This window comes from Rutidosis leptorrhynchoides, chromosome 4 (assembly GCF_046630445.1).
Source record: "Rutidosis leptorrhynchoides isolate AG116_Rl617_1_P2 chromosome 4, CSIRO_AGI_Rlap_v1, whole genome shotgun sequence".
In the NCBI taxonomy this organism is placed as follows: Eukaryota; Viridiplantae; Streptophyta; class Magnoliopsida; order Asterales; family Asteraceae; genus Rutidosis; species Rutidosis leptorrhynchoides.
The window spans coordinates 137186934-137208123 of record NC_092336.1 but is presented as its reverse complement, the minus strand read 5'-3'; positions in this window follow the sequence as shown (position 1 = coordinate 137208123).

Genomic DNA, 21190 nt, shown 5'->3' with positions numbered 1-21190 from the left:
CTTAATCTTTGATAATGATAATTATAAATGTATTAATACTACTAACAATTAATAATACTAATAATAATATTAATATTATTGATAAAAACAATAATATGAGAATATTAGTACTAACAATAATTTTAATTAAATTTAATTTTTAGTAATGATAATGATTACAATATTTTTATTTATTATAATAATATTAATATTGTAAATGATAATAATAGTATTAATGATAATATCACTTATATATTTATATATATATATATATATATATATATATATATATATATATATATATATACAAATAAATGTTCGTGAATCATCGAGAATGGTCAAAGGTTAACTGAATATATGAACATCGTTTCAAAATTTTCTAGACTCAACATTACATACTTTGCTTATCGTATCGAAATCATATAAAGATTAAGTTTAAATTTAGTTAGAAATTCTCGGGTCGTTTCAAATTTCTCTCTCATTTCTAGAGTGTCTCGTCTTGATTATATATTATCTCAAATTCTAGACCTTATTCACCCGCTCGTATGAACCACCGATCATCCCGGTGTAATAGAAGAAGTCAACGAGCTTCGCGCTCGAGTATTGGATTTGGAGAATATGGTGCAAAGATTACAAGCACCATCAACAACACCAGTACTACCAACAACATCCACATCACAAGCCTCAATACCACAAGCACCAACAGTACCACCATCATCAACGCCAAAAATATCATTATCACCACCAACAACAACATCCACATCCCACACCTCGACATCACAATCTGTACCTCGAGCATCAACGTCATACGCACCGTAGATACCAAGGAGTACCAGCAACAATAACCGATGAAGTATTGATTCATAACTTCATTGGAGAAACATTCTATGGCAATTATGTAATCTCTAAAGTCTTAGAGATTATCTATTCTAGCCCTAACCATAAATTAAATGAGTTTAATTTAATATTAACTCATTAGATCCATGATTACATCTGAAGAAAATTTATATGTATATATGTTTTCATAAAGATTGTAATTAAAAATTCTTTTGTACAAACTGTTAATGGTGAAAATATTTTAACGGGTAGGTAATACCCGAGGAATATTTAGATTTCACATTAATAAGTTACACTGTACATTTTTCGAATCTGATTCAACAGTCTTTTACTATCCTACTTACATCTACAGATATACGAATCCGTTCACCACGGAATAACCATTTTCATTTAATTTCATATTTGGATTTTGACCTATCAGAATCCAACAAGTGGCATAGTGAAGAAAACATTGGACAAAAATAAAAATTGTTAGAAACAAACAAATTAACTATGAGAAATTTTGTTAAGAATCCACGCTAACAAAATCCTAGCTAACTGTTAATTTCTTATTACATTTTATTTATCGCAATTTATTTATCGCAATTTTAATTCTCGCAGTTTTATTTATCGTCATTTAATTTCTGTTATTTATTTTGCGCACTTTAAATATCGTCTGATAAATCGGGACACATATACAATGTTTTGACATATCATATTGACGTCATCTATATATATTATTTGGAATAACCGTAAGTCACTCTATATCACGGTAATACTCGAGTTAGCATATAAAGGGTCGAGGTTGATTCTAAATAATATATATACCTTGAGTTGTGATCGAGTCTGAGACATGTATACAATGGGTCACGATACGTATTAATTAATTCGAATATTATATATTAAACTATATATGAATTATTGAATTACTAACTGTGGACTACTAACATTGGACAATTAAAATGAATTAAAATATTGATTATAACATATGAAACTAAACATTTCTTCAAGTTTGCCACTTGATTTCATCTTAAAACAATCTTTTGTATCTTGACGATTACAATCTGCGTTCAAATCCTTCGAAATTCTTGAAACACCTCGGATTGATAACCAATGATTCAGTTATGATGACTTTGAATGCTGATGAAGCAGCAAAACTATAGATGGTCTTAATGGCCAAAAGTTTGATGATAAAGAATAGAGTGTTGGAAATACTCAATAGAAAATTGATACTGGAAAGCGGATTATACAAAACTATGAAGGAGGCTGTGGACAAATCACCAGGATTAAACCTGTACTTAACGAATCCAGAGGATTCAGTACCTGACAAAATCTCTAGCGAATATCTTGCTCCTTAATTATTCTAAATCCTTGCGGAAAAATTTTCTTCAGTAACCTTCGATCTTAGAAATTCCAAAATATCATCATAAATATCTTCGACATTTCTGAGGATATTTTCATAAGTATTCTGGTCTGAAATTATTTATCTCTTCGTGCTATCTATATTACATCATAAAAGAAACTATTTGTGACGATCGCTCCAAATCTATATGGACGGACACGTCATTCATCGATTTCATTGCGAGGTATTTGACCTCTATATGATACGTTTTGTAAATATTGCATTCTTTTGAAAAGGCACACCATAAATGAATATTTAAATCAAAGGTTTTCAACATATGATGATTTCTACATATAGACAATCACCTAAAATAATAGTTTACAATAGTACTTGTTTTTGACAATGCAGTCAAAATAAGATACATGGTGATGATTTGGTGAATGCAACGTTTCCTTAAAAAATATGCCATGTAAGACTTCATGCACATAGCTTGTCTAACATATAAGCAAACAGCGGAAGACTTCTAGGAAACCTGAGAATAAACATGTTAACAAGTGTCAACACAAAGGTTGGTGAGTTCATAGTTTTAGTGTTTCGCATAATCTGTATATAAAAGTGGATCACAAGATTTCAGTTGTTTCATCCAGAAACGTTTATCAAAAGTTTGTTAATAGATTCTACGTAACAGAGCACCCTGGTAACTAAGCTTTAATGTTATAATGATAAATACCCCATTCGTTTTAATACACGCAAACCAACGTGTCCTAAACTCAAATAACACACGTTCGTTAAAAGGCTAGCGCTCTAGCTCGGACGGGGATGTCAAGCCCTATGGATCCATATACTGTTATTCGCGCCCACCAGTCCATATCCTATGTACTGGCAGCTACTAGTTACCAAAGCTAAGGGATTTTCGGTTCAAACTCAGTGTAGAATTAAGTATGTACTTGTATCCATTGCGTTTAAAATAAATTGCATGTATTCTCAGCCCAAAAATATATATTGCAAAAGCAATTAAAAAGGGAGCAAATGAAACTCACCTTAGCAGCATATAAAGTTGTTCACCAAAATGTGACCGAAACTCGGATTACCAATTAATCGTAGATCTCAACCTAGAGAACATATGTTGGTCAATAAATGTCTATTAAGCTAGGTCAGGTCATAGTGTATCACAATCCTAATGCTCGAGATCGACATATAATAGTTATCCAAAGTCGTTTCAAAAAGTCAATTTTGACAATAGTTTAACAAAACGAGACGTGCCTTATATAAGGATTCATTTACTCGGTTGGTAATATTTAAAAGTTCACTTTACCAGTCTCGTAAACAAGTTGTTTAAATCTTAATTGCAGATTCAAAAGCAATTTCAATTAATGTCAATCATAATTCAGTTGATCATATCTTTTAATCCGTTCATTGAAACTATTCGATATTTAAATGAAAAGTTATTGATTTTTCGCCAGCTTTCCAAAAACATGTATATCATATACCTTTTACCAGTAATATATGTATTTAATTAGTGATTCATTATAAACTGTTTAACGATGAAATTTAGCATACAAGAATATATAAATATATATACTCGAGCACTAGACATGGATACATAATTAATATATAAAAGATAAGATATAAGTGCTTACGTATCAGTATTGAGATTCAATATTGTAGGAAAGTACGTAGACGTAACGGAGATGATAAACACTAGGTTTGATTCACGAATTTACCTCCGAACATTACCCATAACCTCCTTGGCAATAACCCATAATTTTCTTAGCTCTATCCCGCTTGAAAACCATTTTGAAAGTGACACGCTCATAACCTCGTCGTAGTATTTTATGTATAATACTAATTAATAATATTAATAATAATAAGATTAATAATAATATTAATCTTAATAATAATAATAATAATAATAATAATAATAATAAATAAATAAATAAATAAAATAAATACGGAGTAATACATGATTAGAGAAAGAGTGTGAAAACTGAGCAATTTATAGAACCTTTTCTGAAAAAGTACCCCATGCGATCGCATGGGATTTGTGCTTCAAGGCCTTGCGATCGCATGGCACCCTGGGACAGCTCACAAATTTTTAACTTCTTGTTTGTCGACATAATTTTATATTATATATATAATATATTTAATTTATATAATTAATTATATATTATATTAAATTCACATGCATAGTTGACTTGTAATTTTTGTTCTGATAAGTCGTACGTCATCACTCGACTTATGTCCCAGTTTCGGTTTTTCAATTGTCCTTTCGTACGCTAAGAAAACTTGCATTTTACGTTTCGTGTCACGTACCTTTGTCAAAATATAGCCTTAAATTATCCCTAAACTATACCACTCAAAGTATATCTTAAACTTTCGAGTGTTTTGGTCATTTACTTCTATAAATCATTGTCTCGCTATTTGTTGATATATATATAATAACAAATCATTTTATGACCAAGTTAATATATATTTTCAACATTCATAAACACGTTTTAAATATACGTCGCAAGTTATTCATACAATTAATATTCCAACTTATCATATATATTCAAATAAATATTTAAACCAATAAGTTTAATGTACGGTATTAAACAATTAATACATTGTTATGTTTTCAAGTTATAGTATATATATATGTATCTATATACATATAGTTGTTCGCGAATCGTCGAGAACAACCGAAAGGTATTTGAATAGTGCAAAAAAAATTGAGATTCAGTTTTACAGACTTTGCTTATCGTGTCGGAAATGTTAATCATACAAAGATTAAGTTTAAATTTGGTCAGAAATTTCCGGGTCATCACCGTACCTACCCGTTAAAGAAATTTCGTCCCGAAATTTGAGTGAGGTCGTCATGACTAACAATAAAAATGTTTTCATGCCGTATATGTGTTGATAAATAGAGTTTTATCACCATTAAATAATATGGATAAAACAATCCGATTTTTCGAAGCGTATGAGAGAAGTTATCGTAAAAGAGTGAAATAAAGAATAGAGATTCGTCTTAACTCTTGACGTATTAACGATTGATTTCCGTAATTTAAGGAATAGAAAATCTTCATAATCTAAATAAGATTTGATTCTTCGGAATTTAAGGAAATTAAGATTTCTTTTGATTAAATGCGTAATTTGCCTCGATTGCTATGTTTGATATTTCGCTATAAATTGACCTCTTCCGTTTCATTATTTTCATCACTCTTATATCTTCTTCCTCATTTCCTATTTTTAAAAGATTGTAAAAATGCTTCACCCGGTTCTGATTCTTGATATACTCCTAACTTTCATATTTGTCATTCTTCTTTTTCATCTACCACCGGAGGAAGTTATTTTCTTCTACCATTACCTTGGGGTTATAGTGTTTTTCATTCTCCCGTGTCTTTATATTGCTATACACATTGATATACACGGTTTGTAATTTCTGGGTGGTTGTTGGGTTTTATATCTTCCCTTATATTTCGATGTCTCTGCTTCTGTCTTTCCATAATCATTGACATCCACAGTTAATACTCTCTCCAATTTACTGTGATTTATATATACTCCCATTGATATTTTGAAGCTTCATGCTTTTGTTTTATCTTCCCGACTTTAAATCAAGCGAATAATGGTCCAGAATTCGTAGGTATGAATTTCGGAATGAACATAATTAATGTTCTAAAAAAAACGGTAATAGCACAATCTGACTTGTCAAATTACTAGAATACCTCGAAAAAGACCGAATCATTAAGAAAATATTTTCTTGATAGTTTAGAGGTTAAATAGAATGAAAGAGTTATGTAACATGGTTTATAATGAGGGTATGATCTGTGAACCTTTATCACGTTCCATTAGAAACTCAGCATGACTTACTGTAATATAATCACGTTGATCAAGTGTCATTATATTATACTAACTCATGCTTCAGTTCCCAACACCACTTCAAAAATATTCATATTTTAAACTCGAAGGTTTCAGAATTTAAAAACTAAAATAGTTTCTTTTATGATGTTACACAGATATCGCAAGGAGAAAATTAATTTCCGATGAGAATGATTATGGAATTATCTCCAGAAATATGGAGGATATTTATAATGAAAGATACGATGATATCTTAGAATTTCTAATATCAGAGGATGATGAAGAATATTGTCCGCAAGGGTTTAGATTCGGAAGCAAGGTATTCGTTAATGGCTTCAGCAGATACTGAATAATTTGGATTCTTTGAAGGCAGGTTTAGTCTTTGTGATTTATCCACAGCCTCCTTCATTCTTTGCTCAATCCGTTTTCCAGTTCCAAACCTTCTCTTTTTCTGAGCTTTGCCAATACACTATTCTTTATCATTAAACTTTTGGCTGTTAAGGTCGTTACAGTTTTTGCTGCTTTATCAGCATTCATAGTTATCATAACCGAACCGTTGGTTATCAATCCGAGGTGTTTTCAAAAGTTTGAAGGGTTTGCATGAAGATTGTAATTGTCAAGATACATATGATGTTCTAGAATTTTGAACGATACAAATTTTTTTTTCTTTTTTTTTTTCCTTTTTTTTCTTTTTTTTCTGGGTTTATGAATAGAAGTGATGTTCTAGCACAGTTTTGAAGTCAAAGTATAGCATTTGAAAGATGTAAGAATCTAAGAGTGATGTTTTCTGTTAAATCTTGGCTTGGATTCTGATTTTTCAAAATCAGAATATGTAATTGAATTTGTATGGAAATGATTGTATATCGCTGTGAGCATAGTTAATAATTTTTGAATCAAAGTTGAAGAATGTACAGTATAACATATTAATTGTGAACTTATATATTTCTCGAGTATTACCTACCCGTTAAAGATTTTACAATTAATACTTTGTACAAAAGAATTTTTTTATTACCGTCTTTATGAAAATATATGTATGTATATTTTCTTCAGATGTAATACAGATTTGATGAGTTAATATCATATTAAGCTCATTTGATTTTTGAATTGAATGAATAATCTCTAAAACATTAAGAATTACATAATCTTCGCGGAGTATTTCACTATTGAAATCAATACTTCATTATTTATTCTTATTCCTCGGTGAAGGATGTTGATGCTCGTGGAATTCTTATGAACTTCATAAGATATAAATGATGTTTTCTAGAAAGTTTCGAGTATATCGAAGATAAAAGTGTAAAATCAAACATGTAATTGATTAATACACCAAGTTCATTATGAAATGGAATTCATTGAGTTAAAATAGATATTTGTAGTTAACGATGGTTAAGTTGTTAACGAAGGATGTACATCATAGCATATTAGTAATATGAATTAACTGAGTAGTATCTACCCCTTAAAATTCACACGTAATAGCTTAGTACGAAAAGATTCATGATGGTTTTAAAATTTATATATATAAGATATACATATAAATTCTTTAGATGAATTAAGTTATTACTTCATAACTCATTGATACAATATACTCGTTGTTGACTCGTAATGATGTCCACGGCGCTTTCTTGAACTAACGGAGTTTGTGATGTTAGAGGTACTACTGATTCTGACGATGTTGACAGCACTGCCTGTGCTGGTGAGGCTAAGGGTACTGTTGATGATGTTGGTAAAACAAGTCTAGCTTGTATCTTACACCATTCGAATAAGGGTTTCTACTCTATCTGATTTAGGGTTAAGGCTAGAATAGATAATCTCTAAACTTTAGAAATTACATAATCGCCGTAGAATGTTTCTCCGATGAAGTTATGAATTCATACTTCATCGTTTGTCGTTGCTGGTACTTCTTGGTACCTATGGTGCGTATGATGTTGATATCCGAGGTACAAATTGTGATGTTGAGGCATGTGATGCGGATGTGGTTGTTGGTGGTGGTAATGATCCTGTTGGTGTGGATGATGGTAGTACCGGTTATGCTGCGGGTGCTGCTGCTGGTGTTCGTAACCCTTGCACCATATTCTCCAAAGCCACTACCCGAGCACGAAGCTCGTTGACTTCTTCTATTATACCGGGATGATCGGTGGTTCGGACGATCGGATAAATAAGATTTATAATACGGGATAGTATATAATCATGATGAGATACTCTGGAAATGAGAGAGAAAATAGTATTACGAATAGGTTCGCCGGTAAGTGCTTCAGGTTCTTCGCCAAGAGGTGAATGTGGTGGATGGAAGGGATCACCTTCTTCTTGTCTCCAATGATTAAGTAGGCTACGAACCCATCCCCAATTCATCCAGAATAGGTGATGGCTGATTGGTTGATCCATTCCGGTTATACTTTCTTCAGAGTTCAGGTGAATATCCATATCGGAATAGCTGTTGGAATTTAAGAAATTTAAACTAGATACGGGATCCATCTTGTATAATTAGAGAGATGATTTTTGATATGAAATAGATTATAGAATTTGATTGGTACTCTTCAATACATAATTTACATATGTATATATAATACCAAAAATCCCGTAAATTACGAAGAAATTTTCGGAAGATGGCAGTCAAAGTTTACTGTAATAGATATGCCAAGATATGAATTTTGTCTATACACTATCTATGCAATCAATGCAATAAGACGCGTTTAGACTTAAGATGATAGACAGGTAATTTCTAACAAGAAATGATAAGCAAAACTTTTGACATGCAGAAACAGTCGAAGTCCAGACTTACTAATGCATCCTAACAACTATCAGTTAGACACACTTATGCAAGACCTGGTTCACTAGGACCAACGCTCTGATACCAACTGTGACGATCGCTCCAAATCCATATGGACGGACACGTCATTCATCGATTTCATTGCGAGGTATTTGACTATATGATACGTTTTGTAAATATTGCATTCTTTTGAAAAGGCACACCATAAATGAATATTTAAATCAAAGGTTTTCAACATATGATGATTTCTACATATAGACAATCACCTAAAATAATAGTTTACAATAGTACTTCCGTTGACAATGCAGTCAAAATAAGATACATGGTGATGATTTGGTGAATGCAACGTTTCCTTGAAAAATATGCCATGTAAGACTTCATGCACATAGCTTGTCTAACATATAAGCAAACAACGGAAGACTTCTAGGAAACCTGAGAATAAACATGCTAACAAGTGTCAACACAAAGGTTGGTGAGTTCATAGTTTTAGTGTTTCGCATAATCTATATATAAAAGTGGATCACAAGATTTCAGTTGTTTCATCCAGAAACGTTTATCAAAAGTTTGTTAATAGATTCTACGTAACAGAGCATCCTAGTAACTAAGCTTTAACGTTATAATGATAAATACCCCATTCGTTTTAATACATGCAAACCAACGTGTCCTAAACTCAAACAACACACGTCCGTTAAAAGGCTAGCGCTCTAGCTCAGACGGGGATGTCAAGCCCTATGGATCCATATACTGTTATTCGCGCCCACCAGTCCATATCCTATGTACTGGCAGCTACTAGTTACCAAAGCTAAGGGATTTTCGGTTCAAACTCAGTGTAGAATTAAGTATGTACTTGTATCCGTTGCGTTTAAAATAAATTGCATGTATTCTCAGCCCAAAAATATATATTGCAAAAGCAATTAAAAAGGGAGCAAATGAAACTCACCTTAGCAGCATATAAAGTTGTTCACCAAAATGTGACCGAAACTCGGATTACCAATTAATCGTAGATCTTAACCTAGAGAACATATGTTGGTCAATAAATGTCTATTAAGCTAGGTCAGGTCATAGTGTATCATAATCCTAATGCTCGAGATCGACATATAATAGTTATCCAAAGTCGTTTCAAAAAGTCAATTTTGACAATAGTTTAACAAAACGAGACGTGCCTTATATAAGGATTCATTTACTCGGTTGGTAATATTTAAAAGTTCACTTTATCAGTCTCGTAAACAAGTTGTTTAAATCTTAATTGCAGATTCAAAAGCAATTTCAATTAATGTCAATCATAATTCAGTTGATCATATCTTTTAATCCGTTCATTGAAACTATTCGATATTTAAATGAAAAGTTATTGATTTTTCGCCAGCTTTCCAAAAACATGTATATCATATACCTTTTACCAGTAATATATGTATTTAATTAGTGATTCATTATAAACTGTTTAACGATGAAATTTAGCATACAAGAATATATAAATATATATACTCGAGCACTAGACATGGATACATAATTAATATATAAAAGATAAGATATGAGTGCTTACGTATCAGTATTGAGATTCAATATTGTAGGAAATTACGTAGACGTAACGGAGATGATAAACACTAGGTTTGATTCACAAATTTACCTCCGAACATTACCCATAACCTCCTTGGCAATAACCCATAATTTTCTTAGCTCTATCCCGCTTGAAAACCATTTTGAAAGTGACACGCTCATAACCTCGTCGTAGTATTTTATGTATAATACTAATTAATAAGATTAATAATAATAAGATTAATAATAATATTAATCTTAATAATAATAATAATAATAATAATAAATAAATAAATAAAATAAATACGGAGTAATATATGATTAGAGAAAGAGTGTGAAAACTGAGCAATTTATAGAACCTTTTCTGAAAAAGTACCCCATGCGATCGCATGGGATTTGTGCTTCAAGGCCATGCGATCGCATGGTACCCTGGGACAGCTCACAAATTTTTAACTTCTTGTTTGTCGACATAATTTTATATTATATATATAATATATTTAATTTATATAATTAATTATATATTATATTAAATTCACATGCATAGTTGACTTGTAATTTTTGTTCTGATAAGTCGTACGTCATCACTCGACTTATGTCCCAGTTCCGGTTTTTCAAATGTCCTTTCGTAAGCTGAGAAAACTTGCATTTTACATTTCGTGTCACGTACCTTTGTCAAAATATAGCCTTAAATTATCCCTAAACTATACCACTCAAAGTATATCTTAAACTTTCAAGTGTTTTGGTCATTTACTTCTATAAATCATTGTCTCGCTATTTGTTAATATATATATAATAACAAATCATTTTATGACCAAGTTAATATATATTTTCAACATTCATAAACACGTTTTAAATATACGTCGCAAGTTATTCATACAATTAATATTCCAACTTATCATATATATTCAAATAAATATTTAAACCAATAAGTTTAATGTACGGTATTAAACAATTAATACATTGTTATGTTTTCAAGTTATAGTGTATATATATGTATCTATATACATATAGTTGTTCGCGAATCATCGAGAACAACCGAAAGGTATTTGAATAGTTCAAAAAAAATTGAGATTCAGTTTTACAGACTTTGCTTATCGTGTCGAAAATGTTAATCATACAAAGATTAAGTTTAAATTTGGTCAGAAATTTCCGGGTCATCACACTATTTTAGTTTCTAAATTCTATAACCTTCGAGTTTAAATTATGAATGATTTCTGGAGAAGTGTTGGGATTGAAGCATGAGTTAGTATAATATAATGACGCCCGACCAACATGATTATATTACAGTAAGTCATGCTAAATTTTTAATGGAACATGATGATTCACAGACCTTACAATCATTATGTGACATGTGCACGAATCTTTCATTCTATTTAACCCCTAAACATATCAAGAACATAATTACTTGATAGTTCTATCTTTCCCGGATATTCTGGTAATTTGACAAATCAAATCGTGCTATTACATTCCTTTCTGCTTAATATATTATGATCATTCGAAATTTTATACCTACGAATTCTAGACGATTACTGGCTTTACTTAAAGTCGAGAAGAGAAAACAAATTCATGAAGCTTCAAGTATAAATCACAGCAAATAGGAGGGATCATTAACCGTGGATGTCAATAATTATAGAAAGACATAGGCAGGGTAAGATTATGAAAACCACCAACCCAAGAGCATTGTAGAAGTAAAAATATTCTTCTGGTGGAAGATAGAAAAGAAGAATGACGGTAAATATGGTTAATATAATAGCAAGGATCAATATAGGATTAAGCATATTGACGGATCTTGTGGAAGTATGAATTGAGAAAGAAAGTATAGGAGTGGTGGAAATAATGGATAGAAAGAGATGAATTTATAGCAAAATATCAGACGTAGTAATCGAGGCAGATTACCGCATTTAATTAAAGAGGATCCTAAATTTCCTTAATTATCGAAAAATCAAATCTTATATAGATTTCGAAGATTATCTCTAAATTCCTTGAATTCCGTAAATCCACCGTGACTACGTCAAAAGTTAAATCTCTATCTCAATCTTTTGTGATAGCTTCTGATAATGCTAAAAACGAACATATATTTCATAGCATTATTCCTCAAGAAAGACAAGCTTTTTGTTGCAATTGTTCTATTTACAAGTGATATTCGTTTAAATAATAAAAGGTGAAGACAAAAGACAGATTCGACGAATTGAAGACGCAAACGACCAAAAAGCTCAAAAGTACAAAATACAATCAAAGACGTTCGAAAATCCGGAACCGGGACCAGAGTCAACTCTCAACGCTCGACGCAGCGGACTAAATATTACAAGTCAACTATGCACATGAATATAATATAATATATAATTAATTCTTAAAATTAATATATATATATTATATTATATTATAAAAACCGTCGGCAGAAAAAACAAGAGCATGTGAGCCTCCCCAGCTGGCCATGCGATCGCATGGCCTTGAAGAGCAAAGCTCATGCGATCGCATGAGCTCCTTTTTCAGTTCACAGGCCTATAAATTTTGAGCTTTGGTGCATCATTTAACACATCTTTTTCTCTTCATTCATCAACTTATATGTATATATATTTATATTATAATTTTAATTTTAATTTTAATTTCTAATAATAAGGGTATGTTAGCGAATGTTGTAAGGGTGTAAGTCGAAATTCTGTCCGTGTAACGCTACGCTATTTTTAATCATTGTAAGTTATGTTCAACCATTTTACATTAATGTCTCGTAGCTAAGTTATTATTATGCTTATTTAAAACGAAGTAATCATGATGTTGGGCTAATTACTAAAATTGGGTAATTGGGCTTTGTACCATAATTGGGGTTTGGACAAAAGAACGACACTTGTGGAAATTAGACTATGGGCTATTAATGGGCTTTATATTTGTTTAACTAAATGATAGTTTGTTAATTTTAATATAAAGATTTACAATTGGACGTCCCTATAAATAACCATATACACTCGATCTGACACGATGGGCGGGATATTTATATGTACGAATAATCGTTCATTTAACCGGATACGGGAATGGATTAATAGTCTATGAAATTATTAAAACAGGGGTGAAATTATGTACACGGACACTTGGCATAATTGATAACAAAGTATTAAAACCTTGGATTACACGCAGTAGATATCCTGGTGTAATTATTAAACAAAGTATTAAAACCTTGTTACAGTTTAAGTCCCCAATTAGTTGGAATATTTGACTTCGGGTATAAGGATAATTTGACAAGGACACTCGCACTTTATAATTTGATAAGTCGAATGTTGTATCGTATTTAATAGTTTTTCGTTGTAAAAATAAAGCTATTTCATATACACCTCGCATAACATCAAGTATTTTTGGTGCCGCTGCCGGGGATCAGCTAAAACGCCGGAAGCGCAACGCTATAAAAAAAAGATTTTTTTATTAATTTTTAAGTTTACTTTTATAAAAATACGTTTTTGTAAAAAATATGTTTTAAATAATATATTAAAAAATATAAAAAGAAAAACAAAATTTATATATTTTTAAGAGTTTGTTAAATATATAACTTCTATAAAAGTTTCTTTATCTTTATTTTATAAAAATATAAGTTTTATTTAATTTATATAAATATATTATATAAATATATAAAACAAAAAAATTAAAACAGAAAAAAAAATCACTCGAGGCCCGTACTGTTACAGCCCGTAACCTGGCCCAAAACCTTAGCTCATGCGATCGCATGAGCCCGAAGGCAAAATCTCATGCGATCGCATGAGCGTGTCTGACACGCCAACTGTTGCCCTAAATCAGCATTAATTACGGAGTTTATTTATATTATTTTTACTTTAACCCTAATTAGGTTATATTAATTTATTATTTAGTTTTAGTTTTTATTATTAATTTGTTTTAATTAGTTTAATTAGTTTTAATAAATTATAAATTTAATAGTTTTATAAAATAATTAATCTAAAAATTATATTTTTATAAAAATTGTACTTTTTACAACTTTTAGTATATTTTTATATTTTGTACTCTTTTTAATTATTTAGCGTAATATTTGTATTTTTCGCTTATATTTAGTTTTAAGTTATAGTTTTTGCCATAGTTATTTTTATTTCTAGATTTTTAAGATTTGCCGTAAAATCCCTTAAGTGCTTTTTCTTTAGACTAAGATCTAGGTGCTTTAGAATTTTGCGACGCCTTTTTAAGTTTTAGTACCTTTTTAAGTTATTGCCATTTTGGGATATAGTTTTACTTGTAAGCTTTAATATTTTAAGACGCAACTTTTAATTTTTAGTTTATAGTGCCTTTTTAAGTTTCGACGCGCTACTTTCTTATTTTTATTTTTCGACGCCTATTATTTTTCGCCTTTTTATTTTTCGACGTTTTTCGACGCGCTCTTTTTCTTTCTTATTTCTCGCAATTCTAGTTTTTAGGACTTAGATTTTATTTTCTATTTCTTATCTAAATTTCTTTAAATTACAAAAAATTATTCTAAGCGGTTAAATTGATAGACATCAAAATTTTCTGGTTCGTAGTAATAGTTGGATTTGTACGTGGACCGGGTTATTGGAGCCAAACAGTACTCAATTATATTGAGACCAAATGAATCATGCCCCTCTGCTGCATCTTTTGGCTATTCGAAACGTGGGCAAAATCAGAAAAGTCTATTAATTGGATAATTTATATAATTTTTCTTTCTTTTTAAAAACTAATAGGATATTCAGTGAATGCACCGAGCAAAACGTTCACCACCTTTTGTACGTTCACCACCTGTAACTCGATCAAGACATCTAGCAAATATAGTCGCCCTTGATTTTTCTTTAGAATCGTCATCCAGTCGACCAAGTACTCCAATTCAAATTTCCGATAATCCATTTTTTGAACCCGACCTCACAATTGAGAATTCGGAGAATATTCAGGGACAATTCATAGATCCTGAACCATTAATCTTTCCTCCGGAACCACCAATCATTCAAACAGAGATTGTTGAGGAATGAACCATTAAATCAGAATCCTCTAGTGATTCAGATTCAACAAATTCAATCATGGAGAATCTGGAACCTCTAAGTATGGAAGACCGAATGAGAGCTAAACGCACTGGCCAAGGTCACGCAATTACTCATCCAGACATTAATGCGCCAGATTATGAAATCAAAGGACAAATTCTACACATGGTAACTAATCAATGCCAATTTAGTGGTGCGCCGAAGGAAGATTCAAATGAACATCTTCGTACCTTTAATAGTATCTGCACACTATTTAAAATTCGAGAAGTAGAGGATGAACAGATATATCTCATGTTATTTCCCTGGACTTTAAAGGGAGAAGCCAAAGATTGGTTGGAATCATTACCTGAAGGGGCGATTGATACATGGGACGTTTTAGTTGAAAATTTTCTTAAACAATTCTTTCCGGCATCTAAAGCCGTAAGACTTCAAGGAGAAATTGTTACGTTCACACAGAAGCCAAATGAAACTCTATATGAGGCATGGACCAGATTTGGAAAGTTATTGAGAGGATGTCCGCAACATGGTTTAGACAACTGTCAAATAGTACAAATATTCTACCAAGGATGCGACATCACTACAAGGAAAGACATAGATATAGCAGCTGATGGTTCCATTATGAAGAAAACAGAAACTGACGCTTATAAAATTATTGATAACACTGCTTCCCACTCACATGAGTGGCACCAAGAAAAAGATATCGTTAGATCATCTAAAGCAGCTAGAGCCGATTCTAGCCATGACTTAGATTCCATTTCTGCAAAGATAGATGCTGTCGAGAGACGAATGGAAAAGATGACTAAAGATATTCACTGAATACGAATTAGTTGTGAGCAGTGTGGAGGACCACATTTGACAAAATATTGTCTCAGTATTGAATTAACAATGGAACAAAGAGAGAATGTTTCATACATAAACCAAAGGCCTGGAAATAATTATCAGAATAATTATCAACCGTCAAGACCGATTTACAACCAAAACCAGAATTAAAATCGAAATGTTCCATACAACAACCAACAAGGTCCTAGTAATCAACAAGTATCTAATAATACTTACAATCAGCAAAGACCTAATTTTCAAAACAAACCACCACAACCGATGATAAAAAGCCAAATTTAGAAGATATGATAACAAAGCTAGTTGAATCTCAAATACAGTTTTTCACATCTCAGAAACAAACAAATGAACAAAATGCTCAAGCATTTAGAAATCAACAAGCTTTTATTCAAAATCTGGAACAAGAAGTAAGTAACCTAGCAAGGTTAATAGGTGAAAGAAAACCGGGAAGTTTACCTAGTGATACAAATGCTAACCCCCGGAATGAAACAGCTAAAGCCATTACCACAAGAAGTGGTATTACACTTAAACCACCTGAAATACCTGTAATTTCTGATGAAGCTATTCCTACTCCACAAGAACCACAACCTGAACAAAATAAGGAAAAAAAACCGGTAGTGAAAAAGGTTAATGAAGATAACACAGTTAAGGCTAAACCTTATGTTAAACCATACCAACCACCACTTCCTTACCCAAGTAAAATGAGAAAAGAGAGACTTGAAGCCGAGCAATTCAAATTCTTGGATATGTTTAAATAGATAAATGTAAATCTTCCTTTCATTGATGTGATTTCAGGAATGCCTAGATATGCTAAATTTCTGAAAGATCTAATCTCGAATAGAAAGAAAATGGAAGAACTCTCGGCTGTCACTATGAATGCTAATTGTTCTGCAGTGCTGTTGAATAAGATGCCAGAAAAATTATCTGATCCAGGAAGTTTCACAATTCCATGTTTTCTGGGTAGTCTTAGTTCAATCGAAGCATTGGCAGACTTAGGTGCTAGTATAAATTTAATTCCGTATTCACTATACGCTAAACTAAACCTTGGAGAATTGAAACCAACACGAATAAGCATACAACTAGCCGATAGATCAATAAAATATCCTAGAGGGATAATGGAGAACATGCTAGTTAAAGTTGGTACTTTAGTTTTTCCAGTAGATTTTGTTGTTCTGGACATGGAAGAAGATTCTCAAGTTCCTCTCATATTAGGAAGACCATTCTTAAACACGGCTAAAGCAATGATAGACGTGTTTGGTAAGAAATTGACCCTAAGTATAGAGGAAGAGAGTGTTACCTTTTTTGTTGATAGAGCAATGCAACAACCGCAATCTGCAGATGATACATGCTATTATATTCAAACTATAGATTCACATGCAGAATTGTTAGAAGAATTTCTAGAATTACAAGGAACAGGAGAATGTTCTTTAGGAGAAGGAACTGAACTAATTGATGAAACTGAAATGTTAGCTACACTTATGGCTAATGGATATGAACCAACAACAGAAGAAATTCAAATGCTAAAAGAAGAAGACAGATATCGATATAAATCATCGATAGAAGAACCTCTGACATTAGAGTTAAAGCCACTTCCAAACCATTTGGAATACGCTTATTTACATGGTGAATCTGAATTACCTATAATAATATCGTCTTCTCTTACTGAAAATGAAAAATCTCAACTCATTTCTGTGTTGAAAGCTCATAAACCAGCTATTGCATGGAAGATTCATGATATTAAAGGAATAAGTCCTTCGTATTGCACACATAAAATCCTTATGGAAGAAGGTCATAAAACGTATGTGCAATGCCAACGAAGACTAAATCCTAATATGCAAGATGTTATTAACAAATAAATTATTAAACTGCTTGATGCAGGTTTAATTTATCCAATTTCTGATAGTCCATGGGTAAGCCCAGTTCAATGCGTGCCTAAGAAGGGTGGCATGACTGTCATTACAAATGAGAAAAATGAGCTTATTCCTACTAGGACTGTAACAGGATGGCGTGTTTGTATTGATTATAGAAAATTAAATGACGCCACCAGAAAAGATCACTTTCCCTTACCTTTTATTGATCAAATGTTGGAAAGATTAGCCGGAAATAGTTACTATTGTTTTCTTGATGGTTTTTCCGGATATTTTCAAATTCCAATAGCACCCGAAGACCAAGAGAAAACCACGTTCACGTGCCCTTATGGTACTTTTGCTTACAAACGCATGCCATTTGGACTTTGCAATGCCCCTGCAACCTTTCAAAGGTGCATGATGGCGATTTTTCACTACATGATAGAAGAATGCATGGAAGTTTTCATGGATGACTTTTCAGTTTTCGGTGATACTTTTGAATCATGTTTAGTTAATCTTGAACGAATGCTTATTAGATGCGAACAATCAAATCTAGTTCTTAATTGGGAGAAATGCCATTTCATGGTTAAAGAAGGCATCGTTCTTGGTCATAAAATTTCAAAGGAAGGAATTGAAGTGGATAGAGCTAAAGTAGATGTAATTGCTAAACTTCCACATCCCACCAATGTTAGAGGAGTTAGGAGTTTTCTAGGGCATGCCGGTTTTTACCGACGTTTCATAAAATATTTTTCTAAAATTGCCACTCCTATGAATAAACTCCTATGAATAAACTCCTAGAAAAGGATGCTCCATTCATCTTTTCAGATGACTGTATCAAATCTTTTAATATACTTAAAGAAAAACTCACTAATGCGCCGATCATGATAACACCAAATTGGAATCTACCGTTTGAACTTATGTGCGATGCAAGTGATTTTGCAATGGGAGCCGTTTTAGGACAAAGGATTGAAAAACGATTTCAACCTATTTATTATGCTAGTAAGACGTTACAAGGAGCACAAACAAATTACACAACTACTGAAAAAGAACTCCTTACTATTGTCTTTGCTTTTGACAAATTTCGTTCATATCTCGTTCTAGCTAAACAGTGGTCTATACCGACCATTCTGCTCTTAGATACCTATTTTTGAAACAAGAAGCTAAACCACGATTAATCCGTTGGATCTTACTCTTACAAGAGTTTGATATTGAAATCTGAGATAAAAAGGGAGCAGAAAATCTCGCTGCTGATCATCTTTCTCGTCTTGAAAATCCTGAATTAGAAGTTCTAAATGAATCGGCCATACAAGACAACTTTCCTGATGAATATCTATTGAAGATAGATTATAATGAAATTCTATGGTTTGCAGACTATGCAAACTACTTAGTATGTGGATTCCTTGAAAAAGGATTGTCGTACCAAAAACGAAAGAAATTCTTTAGTGATATAAAACACTATTTCTGGGAAGATCCACATTTGTTTAAAAGTTATCCCGATGGAATAATACGCCGATGTGTATTCGGAGATGAAGCTAGTAAAATCTTAAACCATTGTCACACAGGACCAACAGGAGGGCATTATGGGCCTCAACTAACAGCAAGAAAAGTTTACGATGCTGGATTCTATTGGCCTACAATTTACAAAGACGCACACCTTCTTTGAAAATCCTGTGATGCATGTCAAAGGACCGGAAAAATAAGTCAACGTGATGAAATGCCACAAAATGTCATTCAAGTATGTGAAGTATTTGACATTTGGGGTATTGACTTTATGGGTCCATTTCCAAAATCTCATAATAATCTCTACATTCTCGTAGCCATTGATTATATATCTAAATGGGCGGAAGCACAAGCTCTCCCGACTAATGATGCACGAGTTGTAGTCAACTTTTTAAAACATCTTTTTGCAAGGTTTGGAACACCGAAAGCTTTAATAAGTGATCGGGGTACTCATTTTTGTAATAATCAACTTGAGAAAGTTCTTAAAAGATATGTAGTAACTCATAAAATCTCCACTGCATATCATCCACAGACAAGTGGACAAGTTGAAAATACCAACCGAGCTTTAAAACGTATTCTAGAGAAAACCGTAGGATCAAATCCGAAGGAATGGTCCATTAAATTGGAGGATGCACTCTGGACTTTTAGAACAGCCTACAAAACTCCAATTGGAACCACACCTTTTAGACTCATTTACGGAAAAGCATGTCATCTTCCAGTAGAAATTGAACACAAAGCATTTTGGGCTTTGAAGACATGTAATCTTGATTTACATGAAGCTGGACGTCTACGATTAAGTCAACTAAACGAATTAGAAGAATTAAGACATGAAGCATACGAAAATTCGTTAATCTATAAGGAAAGAACGAAGAAATGGCATGATAAAAGAATCAGAAGTTCAAAAGAATTTAAAGAATGAGACAGAGTTCTTCTTTTCAATTCACGATTCAAGCTATTTCCTGGAAAATTGAAATCAAGATGGTCTGGACCATTCATAGTCAAAAGAGTTTTCCCGTACGGAACAGTAGAATTAATAAATTCAAATGGGATTGAATTTAAGGTTAATGGTCACAGAATTAAACATTACATAGATAGTCCGATGGAAGTCGACAACGAAGTTAATCACAATTTCGACACCACAGCTAACTAAGTGTGGGGAGAATCAAGTCTTTAAAGGATAATATGTATTTATGTTAGAGTTAGATTTTCTGTTTTCGTGTAGTTCTCGAAAATGGAACCCGAATGGTCTTTCCCTAGCAGACCCTAAAGAACTAGTCTTCTACCCCCATTCTGAATTTTTATTTTTTTTAGGTTTTTACGAGATGAAGACTTCCTGTGAATTAAACCATGGTCTAATGCTACACGCTTTGATCACTAAACGTAATAATGACACACTTCCAAGTGAATTGGTATCAGTAATCAGAGAAAAATTGGACGGAGTAAGAAAAGAATCCAGATGCGAAAATAATAAATTACAATTTGGTAAAGGAAAATCAAAATCCGCAGCGAAAAGAAGAGCTCGACACCTTGAAAAATGTCACAAATGCGGAAAATGGTCACACGAAGGTAAATGTTCAAATAATCAAACTTATTCAAACACCGAATTTGTTACTTTATGCATAAATGGACCGTTCATATGTCTAGAAGAAAAAATGTTGAATGCTCGAGGTTACGCCGATGTAGCCATGGAAAATCAATTAGTCCGACTATCTTATGAGTGGGCTAGAGCATATCACTAAGAAATATGTTTCAC